The sequence below is a fragment of the Rhea pennata genome, chromosome 21 (assembly GCF_028389875.1).
Source record: "Rhea pennata isolate bPtePen1 chromosome 21, bPtePen1.pri, whole genome shotgun sequence".
NCBI classification, from domain to species: Eukaryota; Metazoa; Chordata; class Aves; order Rheiformes; family Rheidae; genus Rhea; species Rhea pennata.
In genome coordinates, this window is record NC_084683.1 from 2,274,727 (window position 1) to 2,287,740 (window position 13,014).

At 53.0% G+C, this 13,014-nt stretch overlaps 1 pseudogene; it reads right to left on the bottom strand.

Annotated features, from left to right (window-relative positions):
• The window catches only part of LOC134149696 (capping protein, Arp2/3 and myosin-I linker protein 2-like), a 42,508-nt pseudogene extending 31,542 nt beyond the window's left edge, over window positions 1–10,966 (bottom strand).
• Window positions 10,967–13,014: the final 2,048 nt, after the last annotated feature.

The following is a 13,014-nucleotide window of genomic DNA, read 5'->3' on the forward strand; positions in this document are numbered from 1 at the left end:
ACCTGAAGGGGGCGGGGGGAATATTGTCTCAGGGCTGTACCTTTAGCAGTGAGTGATGTCCTGGCCAAGTTGAGGCTCTGCAGGCCCTTGGGCCTCCTCTCAAAGTGCCGGCTGAAGGCAATTATCCCTGATGGAAGAGTAGAAAGCCCTGAGCAGCCGTGAGAGCGCAAATGGGGGTCTGGGTGCCTCCGCCACCCTTAAGTATTGTCCCCACAGTGCAGGCCAACAAGGACAGCTCTCTGAGCTGCTTGCTGCAGGCACGGCAACAGTGATGAGTGGCTTGGGCTGCCTTGCAAGTGCAGAAGGAGGCCATGGGTTGCTCCACGTGCTCGTCATCAGGCTACACAGGGAATTAGGGGTTGAGAATGGAGTCAGCCCCTTCCTGTTGCTTTCCCCATAGGCACTTCCAGGCAGGGAGCTGCCTTTGCCCAGCTGCCAATGGGATACACAGTTGGGGAAAGAGATGAAGGGAAGGCCCAGGACAGGAGAAAAATAACAGTTTGCATGAGCTTAAACACATCTGCTACTGTGGGGTGTGGGGTACCTCTGTCTTCCAGCTGGTTGCCAGCAAGATTGACAGTGTGCAGCACAGAGTCAGGATGTCTGCTGAGTGCCTGGGCCATCCTCTAAGCGAAGTCACTGCAGAAAGAAGGGCTATGTGTCTGACAAAGGTACAGGCACCATTGAGAGGCATGGCTGCCCACTTTGCAGCCATGTGGGGATGCAGCACTGGCTCCTACGAGGATGACAGGCTCCATCCAAAAGCAAAGCCTCACCAAGGCTGCAGCCAGGTCTGCTGGCCTCCAGGCTGTGGGAAGGCTGCTGTTCAGTGGGCTCTCACCCTGTCCAAGCTATGTGGCATCAGCACCCCAGTTGCAGGGACATCCAGCTCTGGCATGGGAGTGAGCTGGCCTACGCTGCACTATGCATGCAATGTGAGCTGGGCAGGGCTGCTAAGATCCTGCTCAGCACCATGCCAGGGCTCTGCATCCTCCTGACAACACTGGCAGTCCAGCTCTGCTGTCTTCTACCCATGCAGGGCAGGCTGCAGGGCCTGTGTGTACTTTAATATTTCAGTGACCTTATTAAGAAGCCCCGCCAGTCCTAAACTGGGAATCCCTCTGACATCCTTAGATCCCTCAGCCACTTTAATGAAGGTGCAAGCCCTGCCTCCAGCACAAATCAAGCCCATCCATCTCCAGGAGACACAGCTCCACTAGTACCTGTGCCACATGATGGGCACTCACCAGTCTGAAGTCCTTGCAGTAGAGCTTTGTGAACCACAGATTGAAGGACAAGGCAGCAACACTCAGTGCCTCGTCTCTGCAGGGTGACAAGGACAAGGCAGTCAGGGGTCAGACTGAGGGTAGCTGCCTGACAAAGCAGCCAGTTGGGCCCCACTCTTATGCACCCCTCCATGGAGCACAAGTACAACTGCCACAGGGTGCACAGCCACAACCACACAAGCATGCACAAACACAATCTCCCCAGGGCACACGCACACAACTGCTTGCTGGTGCACTGCCACAACCACCCCGGGCTGCACAGGCACAGCCACCACAGGGTGCAAAAACAGTCACCCTGGAGCATGCAAGCACAACTGCCTCCTGGTGCGCAGCCACAACAGCTTTGGTATACCCAGCCACAGCTGCCCCAGGGTATACCTGCACAAATGGGCCCAGGGTGCACAAACACAGTGTTTACCAGAGCAGGACTGAGCAGTCAGGCTAAGGCATTTTTGGAGAAGGCCTGTGAGTTTAAAGCACCTCAAAAATAGAGCTCAGTTTTACCAGATTGTTCCCGTGAAAAGAAAATCAATCAAAAATTTGGATGTCCCCATCAGAATGTCCATTTTTGTTTAAAGCTCATCTTCATTTAAGGAACGGTGCATGTTATGCTTGACTGAACAGGAAGTTTCTTTCTGACTTTCTGGTCCAAAGAAATATCCAAAAAAATGTCCCCATTCAGGTGGACCAAACACAGATCCTCTTTTCCACAAAATGAAAAGCCCAAACCTTCTTACTATTTCCCAGTTGGTAGATGAGAGCCTGGCCAACTGCCTTCTCCCACAGATAAGCCTTCACTCCTTCTTTCTAAGGTCACATCTCTGGATATGTCTATGTCTATCTAAATATGCCTAAATACATAAGTATAGAGGGATTGGAGGCCCCTGCTGATGGGAAGAGCTGCTAGGGCAACCAGAATGTAAGGCTCAGGGCACAACCTGAAATCATAGCCTCATTACAAGCCCAAACCTCTGTAACAGCAATCTGGGGTACTAGCAGGGCTGCAATCTGGAGGGGAGACAGAGAATTGCAAATTTTTGCAGCTCTTTTAGCAGAGCTGGCTGCTTTGCATAAGGAAACACCTGACAGATACGAGCTGTGAAAGGCCGACACAGCCTTCAGTTTTCACCTCCTTAGCTGGTTCTTAGGGTTATGTAGATGTTAAAAACAGATAGGGAAGTCTCTCTGGCCTCTTGAGACAGCCACCCGGAGGGACAGAGGTGGCTCTCAGAGGGAATTCTCCCACTAATTTGGAGATTTCTCTGGGGAAACATCTGCCTGCAGCCAGCAGGACATAAACCTACCATCCTTGGAACACATGAAGAGATAAAAACCTCCAACAAGAGAATAGAAAAGCTCCTGCCATGCACAGCAAGGAAGGAGACAAGTGCTGGTGGGTGCAGGGCAGCATGGCCAAGGTGCTTGAGAAATGGTGTGCTCCAGGATGCACCTGGTGGGGCTGAATGACTCACCGGCTCTCCAAGTGGCTGAAATCCAGTAGGTTGAACTCCCTGCAGTCTTGGCTATGGTAGATGTTGTCCACATCCTGCCAGACAGACAGATACTCAGACAGGGCTCAGTGCCAGGTCTGGGGAAGGGCTTCGACATCTGCTAGCATGCCTGGCAAGCTGTGCTGTCAACGGAAGGAGCTATATTTTGCCCAGAGGCTGATTCATCAGGGACCCTCACCCAGAACCCATTTCCCACAGTTCTCAAGAGCCTAAACAGATGCTGGGAGCCTCATGCCTAAACCCAGAGCCTAAAACCTTCCTAGGGACAGAGGCAGCAAGAGCACGTGTCCCTTACAGGTGCAACCCTATGTTGTAGTGGCTTCCTGACCGCTTTCACAAGGATTGGCCAGAAGAAGCCAATGAACCCCTTCTATGGTGGGGATGAGGGCCTGGAAAGATGTGAATTACAGTCACCTGGTGCCCCACAGGAGGAGGGGGACAGCCTGTGCTGCTGTGGCTGTGTCTCAACATGGCCGGTTATGCTGTCACCAGCTCTTCTCTTTGGAGATACCCATCAGGACTATGGGTTTCCAAGGGCAGCGTAAAACTGTAATTTCCATCCCTGGGATGCTCCCAGCCCTCTGGGATGTTCCTTGACCTTGGCATACTCCCAGCCCTGGGAGGTAGCTGGTGCCCAAGATACTCCCAGCTCTCAGGATGCCTCTGCTGCCTGGAATGGCTGTGTGGCTGCAGAGTGGGGTGGAGGCACCAGCAAGCTTCCCTCTGCCATGCCCTCTGAACAACCTGCTGTGATTGTCTCCTTTCTGCAGCGTGGGTCAGCTTACCCACTGGATCTCCTCACGAAAGGTAAAGCCGTTGTAATCACATAAAGCAGCATAAGTCTCTGAAAACCCACCTGCAAAGAGAAGGCAGTATTTAGGGCACTGTGAGCAGACCTCCCCAAGGGAACACTGAGGAGACATTTAGGGTAGGCAGAAAGCAAAAAGTGGGAGGCAGAGGCTCTCCCTGCCCTCCTCAAAGGGGCTGCAGAGTCCTGCTCAGTCTACTGCCATCCTGAAAGGGAATGCAGAACTCAGGGAGCTGAGGCAATAACTCTGCTCCCTTCACCTGATCCATGTAGGAAATCCTAGGTCCTTATTGCCTGTTCTCTCTCAGCATCCTTTTACTAAGAGGTTTTGTTTCCTTATAAACACAGTGGTTATGGCCATGGACTGTAAAACTAGGCACTGGGATGGCAGAGGTGGAGCTTGGCCTGCTCTGGAAACCATATCCAGGCCACATCAGCCTGCCTGGACATGGCATCTGGACTATATGCTGCTTTTCCCACATGTCTCCTGTATGCCTGGCCCCAACATACTGCACTGCAAACATCACAGCTCCAACGTCAGGCAGAAGCCCTCCCCTGCACATCACTATGGCCACCTCATTATGATTCCTTGTGCTCTTCCTAGTTTGTGGTGCTGGGGCAGAGTCTGCTTTTCCAATGTGCCCACAGACATCTCAGCTCCAAACCTGTGCCACAACCCCACAATCCTAGAGATTGACCTAGGATCCAATTTCCATGCTGTAACAACCCCCCTTGCCCGTCAGAAATGTCAGGCAAATTGCGTTGCTGTGGTGGCAGCAGAGGTATGACAGGGTTATGTTTATGTAGTTGTTTTTTTTAGCAACCATCTTGCTTCCCAGTTTATGTCGGTCTAACTCTCTTCTCCCACTAAAACCCTTGGAGCTTTTAAAGTTCCTACTCCAAATAGCTAGAACCCAGGCTTGGTGCTGCAGCACTATCACATGAGGTAGATAAAACCCACTCTAGTTGCACACCCTCATGGGTAGACGCATCCGTGACTGTGCATCCTCACCATACAGCTATCCTGCTCCTTTCTGGGAAGCTGCAATCTCTCCAGCCTGCCAGATCGGCTCCTCACTCACACACCCTGCAGCTCATTCCTACTCTGTGAGATGGGGTACGCTGGTGGAGAGTGCAGCCTGCTGGCAGGGCTCCTACAGACATAAGCCAGTGCAGGAGCTGCCTTGCCACCAGACGTGGGGGAGCCACAAATAGCCACTGACAATGACTGTGTGGATACTGGGTTGATCTCTGAGGTACTCCAACCCTCCTGCCCCTGTCTGGTATGTGTACAGGGAGAATAGCACTTACCACAAGGCCCTTGATTGCTCTGCAACATTTCCTCCAGGGAGTCTGTGATCCTCCGTACCCTCTCGTACAGGTTGGGGGGCAAGTTCTTGAGCAGTGCTCTGGGGGAAGGACCAGGGAGCAGGCTGGGAGAAAATCATCCCCACCACAATATATGCCTAACTATAACCCATTTGCCAGGCCCAGAGAGTGACCAAAAATATTCTTCCCGATGTGATCAGGGAACGAGGAACATTTGGCTTCCATTAGCAAGGTTTCCTCCTATTAAAAGGCCCTGTTGGACATTCAAGCTGCTTTTTGGCTCTGTCTGAGCAAAGAATGTTTCCTCCAAGGTGACATGGTCCCTCCAGTTCCTACATGTTAGTCCCTGAGGACATTGGAACCCTTACCCAGGGGACAAATCTGGGAAGACCTTCTTAAGTGACATGGTGACATGGATGACAACTTGCTCCAAATCATCAAATGACATAAGCCGGATGACATAAGAAGACGTATCTGTTTCTAGGACAACCTGCAGAGGCCAAAGGATGGGAAACATCTGAGAAAACTGGCAATGTGATGCATCCCAAACCTGCAGACATGACGTGACAGCAATTGGCCAGGCACTGCAAGGGCTGCACTCGTAATGCAAGCATCCAATCTCTGTAGTTATAATTCCAGCCAGAGCGCTGTAAGTGGAGGTAAGGCTGAGAACAACAGGAATTTAGGATGAAATGGAGTAAACATACTGTCATGTGCCGGACCAAGGCATTAACACCCCCTTACCCTTCCCTTGGTCCAAGTGATTAGCTTTCAAAGACACAGTAGCTTCGCTAGTGGTCTGCCCTTTTCTTACCAAGAGCTTTAGGGATTGAAATGACCAAGACAGACCCCATTTGGCATTGATTTCAGTGCCTGAACTTGCTCATCCTCAACAAAACATCCCTCCACTCTCAGAACTGCCTCCAGATCAGCTCTGCCTCTCGCTATCCTGGCAGAGAAAAAAAACCTCTTTGCCCGCACTGCTACAGCGAGCCCCTGCAAAATTGAGATGGCAGGGCCAGCAGAGCAGAAATGCCTGGGTCTGTGTACCCAACTGTCTGCCCAGGGTCCCATCTCTAGTGTAAGTAAGTGGTGGACAGCAATGTTGCATAGCAGCAGCTGGCTTGCTGCATCTGCCCATTCCCAGCTAAGGCACAGTCAGTTTGCTGTGTTAAACAGCCCCTGATGGAGATTTCCCCCCTGAAATTGTCTCATCTGGTTTTGATGCTTTTTTAGCTTTTGTCTCCTGCAAAAATCCCATGGCAACACATTCTCCAATTTAATTACGCACTGAAATGTAGGAGGGAGATGACAATTATCTGCTTGGGCAGCATAAAGATGGAGCTTCTTTTCAGAGCAGGGCTCTATGTGTGACAGCAGGGCCAGTCTCTGCCTGCCCCAGCCAGGTACTCAGACTGGCGGGTGAGTAACCACTGGAACTGTCATACAGCCTCAGGTCTGTGGTCCCAATCGAATGATCTCAGAGACAGGCCAATGATCTGAAGTCAGCTGTCTTCCACTTCCTTGTAAGTGCCCAGGTGATGCCGTCCTGTCCCCGAATCACTTGTCTCTGCTCGCATCCTTGGAGCATACCTCGGCAGAATGTGCCTCTCCTCCTGATACCCCCTCCCAGGATATGTGAGGCTCTAGCTCTTCCCCTGACTTTCCCACCTGTACTTCCCAGTCTGTGTGGAAGCTGTCAGCTGACACCAGGCATTTCCAGCCTCCTGATGCTATGCTGTCTGAAGGCTCATGGCTTCCTCTTCTGCTCTCTCTGCCTATCTCCTCTTTAACTCTGTGCTCCTGCTAAAGATCTCTAAGCAAAGCACAGCTCAAATACGCATCCTGCTCCTGAGAGGATTGTCTCTCTAATGATAGGCAGCAGAAGCCCTATTTGCAAGTCAGGGCTATCACTGCTGATGGTGCCTTAATGAGCGAAAGAGGTTAACAGGAACTGCAGCCTTGGTTTCAGCTGACATGTCCAGTTTGGGACAGTCCATTCTTCTCCTTCATGGTTTGCGCCTGCTACATCTACCATGCATGCATGCCTTGTTGTTAAGAGGATTAACAGGGCTTAAAACACCTTCCTACTAAATTTGGCTTTGCCTGTGTAAGCCAGTTGCAATTTATCACCTTGTCCCTGCTGAGCGGGAGGTGTCACCCAAATGCCAAGGAAGGCAGGAGCTGCCTACAGCTCTCAGTAGTGATTTTGCAGCATGCATGGCCAGGTCTGCTGGAGGAGAGTGGGTGCAGACACCTGTGTTCCCCTCAGGGTGCACCCCTGAGCACCTCCCCTTACCTCTGGCTAAAGAGGGTGCTAGCATGGGTGAAGCTGTAAGAGGATTTCTTTAGAGGTGGCCAACGGATAAATATGGTGGGAAGCTCCCAAAGCTCTGCAGTGGTGACCCCAAATGTAAAACAGTGGGCAACGACTTCCCCCAGACCCTGCAGCAGGCTCCAGGCCAGGGTTTCCAAAGGGGGGAGATGAGCAGAATGTGCCCTGGCAATCCGGGTGCCAACATGCCCCATGTGGGAATTGCCCAGGGAGGCTTTCCCAGTGAGTGCCACTCACCAGGCTGGGCTCTCGCACTGTGATCTCTTGCACCTCCAGAAAGCTGAAACTGCTGTGCACCTAGTGGGAGAGAAGGGCTGGATCAGCCTCAGTGCTGACAGAGATGCATCAGCACCCTGGACTCCAAGCTCTTTCCCATGACCCAGGGCAGTGCCTGACCACAGCTTCTCCCTGCACTTGGCCAGAGCCCTCCAGCCCCAAAATCTCAGCCTGGCCGCCAGTGTCCTGATCTGAGCTCCTTCTCCCATTTTGCTATCTGACCCACCCTACCTCATGTGCCATAATGCAGCCCCTGATGCTGCTGCATGCTGGGGGCAAGCCCCGCAGACTAATACTGCTCCCTGGGGCTTTCCAGACCTCCTGACCCAGGGTACCTGTGGTCACCATGTGGGACACCTGGTCCCGCACTGGGGCTGGCATCCCAAGGCAGTGAGTGGGGTCCTGCTGGGAGCAGCACGGGTCTACCATGGAGTAGAGGGAGCCCAACACTTACCCTCACTGGTAGTGTCACCAGTAGCACATAGGCTCGCCAGGGGGTCAGCACCTAGGCAGGAGAAAGTAGGGTGACAGGGGACTGGGGTAACACAGGAGCTGGCATCCTGTTCAGACTAGCGCACCCCCCCACGCCCCGCCCCGGGCAACAGCCTTTCTGAAGCCCTGAAGCCCAACAGCCCACTGAAGCACTTAAGTTGCTGCCTGGGGAAACCGGGGAGAGCATAAGCTGAGAAAACTTACTGGCTAATTCACACAATGCACTCTGTAACCTGCAGTAGGGTCCATCCTGTTTTTGCCCTACAAGGTGCTGGGAGGAGGGGCAGATGTGTGCCTGGCCCTGCAAGTCCTGCACAGGCAGGGAAGATCCAGACAGACATAAATGTCTTCCATACCTCTGATGATACCATTTGCCCAGTCGGTTGGGTTTAACCACCCCCTTCAGTCCCTACTGTGTGTCTGGTTACCGCCCTATTGCACAGCCCAGCGAGGTAGACACTGCTCCCTCTGTGCGCTGTGGCTTCGGGACCCCAATCAAGCTCAGGCTAACAGCCAAGGGATGGAGTGCTGGACCCTGAACGTACCAAGATGTAGTCATCATACTTGGGTTTCACCTGCAGCTGGATGCTCTTGACCAGGAGGATCGTCTTCATCCCCAGGCAGGCAGTGATGCCCTCTGAAAAGACCAATGTCAAGTGTAACTGATCTGGCTGAAGCTAGGAGACGTGCTTAGTCCTTTACCTGTGATCTGGTGCCCAGGAGGGTGCATGGCACAGCATGCCCAAGATGGTCCCTGTGACCCCAAACACAGCCTGAGCTCCCCAGTCCCACACCAAGAATGAGGGCTCAGGTTAAGGGGAGAGGGATGGGATCTGGATGTGCATATCCCTCTGAGGAGAAGGTCTGTGCATGGCTCCAGCTCCCCTAAACCACAGTGGTGGTTTTAGCGCCACAACATCACAAACCTCCTCCTTGGCAAGGGTGGGCATCCCCAGGCAGCATGCATCTGCCATCAAGTTGTCACAGACTGAAGGCACAAAGCACTCTTCCAGGCTACTTCGAGCAGGACACAGAGATGTGGTCCTTACCATGTCTGAGCCAAGAATGGATTTGTCCTCATGATGTGCCAGTGCCAGGCACTTCCATATAGTACTAGCTACATGCCCTGACACCCTCCCCCCAGTTCCATCCTGTGTTCATAGTGGCAACCCCTTGTGCGAGGCCGTTTGAAAACTCCTGTCACCAGGCACAGGTCCTTTTCTTCAGTCTGGCCATTCACCCCTTTTGGCGGAGAGGCTCTTTACTTTGTGGCCTTGCAGAAAGGAAGCAGTTGGTTTTGGTATTACACTCTCCCTCACAAACATGAACTGATTTAGCCCCACATCCCATGCACCTCCAGGAATTAGTTCTTCTCTAGCCACATCTGAAGGTAGACACTGATGGCACCATTTGCTCTCCGTGATTTGCAGCAGTGCTGGATGCTGCATCAGACTGAGTTGTCGGTGCCGAACGGCTTTTCAGGAAAGCTGTGCACTTCCTCACAAACCTGGTTTGTATCTTGTCTGGTGCTCAGGTGATAGACACATCCACCTGCTCGTTGGCATGTGGAGCCTTGGCTACAGTTAGGACCAAGCACGGTGCTTGGGTGCCACCAGTTTGCCCTCCACAGACACACTGCTTGGCTTTCTTGTGTGGGCTCCTTCAGGACTTCTCCCAGGGCTCACTTAGGGTTTTATTAGGATGTCTGGTCTTTGACTTGAACATAATGTGTGTTTGCCTACCCACGCTAGGATTACACTGCACGTGCTTTGGAATAGCCTTGTTCATTGGAATCTGGTACTGTGCTCCACCTGGGTCCCTGTTTCTCTTCCTTTCTTCCTGCTCTTAGTCATAGGGTCAGTGGGGAGCTCTACAGGTACCCTTCCACCACAAGCTCCTCAGTGCCTCAGCTGAGTCCTGCCCTCTCCATGGTGCATCCAGGGAGGTATTCTGCCTTTCCATTATTTTGGAAATTGTCTTGGCCATGATGTGCACCAGTAGTCATGTGTGCCGGCCTTCCCACATTTGCAATCCTATTGCTCCTATGGTTGTTATAGACAAGCCTAAACCCCACTCCTGTTTACTGTCTCTCATCTTGAGCTTTGTTTCACCTCTCTGCCTAGCTGCTTCTCTCCTTCTCATGATTCAGACCTTTTGCTCAGAACAGGCTGTTGTGACTAGAACTGCAACTGCCTGTTCCTTGCAAAGCGGACTAAGTTTTCACAACGACACTGCTCCCTCTGGCCCTCACTGAAGCTGCAGGTAGCCCTGTTAGCTCCTCTGCTGGCAGTGGGGACTGGTAAGCAATCCATGCCTTCCCATCACACTACAAGCAACAATGGTGGCGGTGAAGCTAGAGCCCCTTGACCTCCTGTGGTCATTTGTTTTTTCAGTCAGATCTTGGAAGTCTGGGAACTTCCCCTGAAGGCCTGGTAGTGGCTAGTCACAGTATTTCACACATCCCTTCTGATGCCTGAGAGCCCCGGCAAGGCTGTAGGCCATGCCTCCCTGCCAAGCATGGTGCCAGTCAGGCTGTCCCACGGAACAGTTGGAGATCCTCTGGCTGGTGTGGGGATCCCAAGCCTGCAGGTGTGCGTGGCACCATCCTGCACCTGAAAACCCTGCTGGTCAGTGGAAGTCTCGGCAAACCACATCCCTGATGACCCAGCCTGTTATTAGGGGACGCTTTTGGTCTAAGCAGCACCATCAAGTGAACAGGTGTTGCAGCCCCATGTCTGAGGCTCTGCTCAGATCCCCTTGAGCTGGGGTTGATAATAAACCCATGAGCAGCCCCAACAGCCCCAGTACAGACATGAGAGCAACAGAGCACGCCCCAGATCAGCAAGTTCCACGTGGCAGCCAAGAAGCATTGAGGTGGATAACGCTTACCTTGCAGCCCAGCAGGGATCCCTCTGGGAGACACAGCCATTGCTGGGACCACAACAACCACCCAGGGAAGGGCACAGAGGTATCAGGGCAGCATCCTTCAGCACAGCTCCCGCTTGGAGCAAAAGGCACCCTGCTTGGAGGAAGCGCTGAGGTTACCAACCAGCAATGTCGCTGCCTCGGCACCTCCTCCCCCTTCCAGTGCTCGGTGCCTCTTCCTGCCCCGTCAGGCAAGATTTACTGAGTGAGCAAGAGAAGTGAAATGAAAGCGACGGAGCTAGCAGCCCACGCAGGCCCACTAAACCCTGCACCCAAGCTGCCAAGCCCCCAGCTAGCTTCCTCAGCCAGGCCCAGCCATGAGCAAGGCCATAAGCCTACCTGGGAGGAGGGCTGCACTTCTGAGCATCTCCTTCAGCCTTTCTTCTCCCACATGGGATAAAGCTATCATTTCTCATGGGCAAGGAGCGTGCATGCTGCCGGCTCTTCCTTACTGGGAGCAGCATCTTCTCCAGCCTTTAAGCTTTGAGGGTCCTGAATTATTCTTGCCCTGCATCCCCTCGAGGGCATTTTTTGGGTGCACATCCCTGCCTCAGTGCCCAAAGATGGCTGTGAACCATGAGAGCAGCTCTGCTCCCATGCAGGATACTGGATGAGGGGCTGCCCCAGGCCCTAACATTACATTGGGTAGATGAAGGGTTCCAGTGCCAAAGGCAGGGCACTGCAGATGTGGCTGCTCCTGAGCAGAAAGGCACTGGGTGTCATGCCAAAGTGTTCCTTGGCGAGCACCACTGTGGCACAACTGCTGGCCCAAAGTGAGGAGGAGAGACAGAGACAGGGTGGCCTCCCTGGGGCAATGTGGATGAGCAGTGTTGGTATGCTGAACACTCTCCTATCCCAGGAAAAACTCTGGCCTGAGCCAAAAGCTGGAGGTGTTTGGAATGCTGTAGAAGGCTGTTCTGTGACCCTTGTGGTGCTGCAGAACTGCATGGAACCCAAACCTCTCAGTACTGGATCAGCAGACCATACTAGAACCTCGGGGCATGTGCTGATGGAGCCAGCAGGCCACAACTGGCATGAACTGGAATGGAGAGTACCAAATGCCTCATCCCCCTGAATTATAGTTTTCGACAAATCACCAATCTCCAGGCTGCCCTGAGCAGAGATCTGCCAACCAAGGGCTCTCAAAGGAGCATTTCCAGGGGTGGAATAGCCTGGGACACGCTGATTCCTGGCAGAGCTGGGTGATACTGCTGCGGGTAGCCAGGGCCAAGCAGACAACACAGCATTTTCAAATCTTCTGTAAAAGCAAAAGCAAGACAGGAAGTGATCTCCCTGCAGACGCTGCTGTCTCCGCGGAGCCCAACCACAACATGCAGTAGCCTTGATTCACCACTTCAGGGAAGGCAGCTGGAGAGAGCATAGCTCAGGGCAGGGACCACCTTTGGCTGAGGTACCTCCTTCTGGGGTAAGAACAGAACAGTGGAAGCAGCGTTCCTCCAAGCATTGAGAGCCACATCAACAAGCAGAGAAGCACCAGTAAAAGGCAGAGTGTTCAAGGCATTTCCCTCAGGGACAGCCTGCTCTGAATCTATGGCTCTTCCAGAATGACAGGAGAGCATGCTATTGGTGTCTGAGCATCTCAGAAGGGGCAGTAGGACCCAGCTTTTCATGGCATTAGCAAGGATATTCAGGACATGGAGAGAACGACTGTCCTCTTGTACCCATTAGGTGATAGCTCCTACTGAAGCTTAGAAGCACAAAGGACCTCCCAGCAAGCCCCTTCTCCAAGCTTATCTTCCAAAACACTGGGTCCCATGTGCCAGGACATGCTGAGCGCCAGTGTACCAGAACATCTTCCCCAAGAGGAGGACAGAGGAACAAGTGTTCCCAGGTGCACAAGTGTTCCCCATCTGTTGTGCAAGCATACGTTTGTCAGGAGGCCTAGAGGAACCCATTTCCTCTTTCTTCCTCCTGAGCATCTGGAGTGTATTGGGGCTGGGCATTTCCTGCACCATCCTGGAATACTAGGACCTTCCCAGGTCTCAGGGGCTTCTGCTGGACAGTCTGCTACTGTCTGGCCTCCACTGGGGA